This window comes from Electrophorus electricus, chromosome 22, assembly GCF_013358815.1.
Source record: "Electrophorus electricus isolate fEleEle1 chromosome 22, fEleEle1.pri, whole genome shotgun sequence".
In the NCBI taxonomy this organism is placed as follows: Eukaryota; Metazoa; Chordata; class Actinopteri; order Gymnotiformes; family Gymnotidae; genus Electrophorus; species Electrophorus electricus.
The window spans coordinates 1,256,031-1,257,346 of NC_049556.1; the positions used below are offsets into that span (position 1 = coordinate 1,256,031).

Consider the following 1,316-nt stretch of genomic DNA (forward strand, 5'->3'; position numbering starts at 1 on the left):
GAGACTGCTGGGAAACAGAATTCATTCTCCTGTGTTACTCCCTCAAGTTTCTACAAGACCAGGAGTTTAAACCCTCTTATCCAAGTGTTCATTCATTTATTTAGTTTAAACACTTTTTAAATGATCATGTCAGATACTCATGTCTACAACAGGAAGGTGTTTTATAACAGATGGAGATGTAACAGGTTGGAGGTAAAATCTCTTACAGTGAAAGTGTGGTTTTATCATAAGGAACATACTAGTTTCACTCTTAGTGTAGAAATGCTTGATAACATTAGAATTGTTTTGTTTGTGTGTTTTATCATGTGAATCTAAATATGAAGTGCACTGGTTGTAGCATAAACATTCCAGGAGAATCAGATTCAGTGGTGTTGGAGTTCCTTCTCTGTAGAGGAGATGAGTGTGTGAGTTCTGTGGGGCTTCACTGCCAACAGACTTTCTGTCTTTTCAGCTGTTCTGAAGCTTGTGATTGAGTGACTGTTTATCTTTGTGTGTTTGTTACTAGAGTCACCTAGAGAGAAACATTAAGCTCCACTTTTTAACCTTTGAGCCAAGATTTTTATTTTTGCAGTGCTATGTAACTGCAGCACTTTGTAAATTAAAGACTTGGAGATTCCTGGTGATCTTCTGTAGTGAGCCTCATTAGGGTTGAACCCCAACCCTAATTCTGGTGATCTTCTGTTGTGAGCCTCACTAGGGTGAAGGAATCAGTATGTATTTGTTTTATTTTGTGATTATTTTTGATTAAGTTTTATATTATGTTTGTATTTCTGCACTTTTCTAAATGTCTCTGTAACTCTTCTGTGTCGTGGTGTCTGTCTGTGATGTATCAAGATCAGGAGGTGATGACTGTCAGGAGGTGATGACTGTCAGGAGGTGATGACTCTCAGGAGGTGATGACTCTCAGGCCTCGTCCACACCTCTCTCTCTCTATCATCCTCCTCTCTCCTCCTCCTCTCTCTCTCTGTCTATCCTACTTCTTCATCTCCTCCTGATCTCACTTCTGAGTTGTTGTATTAACTACTCATTGTTAGATTAGCACCCTTCTTTTTGATGAAGTAAAATCTGATCTGAAGTTTTTATATGTGCACAAATAAACATCAGGACTCTGAGGATCAGTACAAGATCCTGACTCTTCTTTACTCAATTTCTAATCCTAATCCTAACCTTAATCCTAATACTGATGATTGTCATGATTAGTCCCTCCCAGCTTCCTTGTTCCATGTTTTCCTTGTCTTGTGTATTTTAGTTCCATGTCATAGTTTCATTTTCTCCGCCCCTCGTTTGATTGCTTACACCTGTCCCTCGTTTCTCCC

At 39.0% G+C, this 1,316-nt stretch overlaps 1 long non-coding RNA gene across 1 annotated transcript; it reads left to right on the plus strand.

Annotated features, from left to right (window-relative positions):
* Positions 1–581: 581 nt before the first annotated feature.
* LOC118240612 lies at positions 582–1,112 on the plus strand. Its single transcript, XR_004775527.1, has 2 exons — positions 582–710; positions 835–1,112. It is a non-coding gene; the product is annotated as an uncharacterized LOC118240612 (long non-coding RNA).
* The last annotated feature ends 204 nt before the right edge of the window (positions 1,113–1,316 follow it).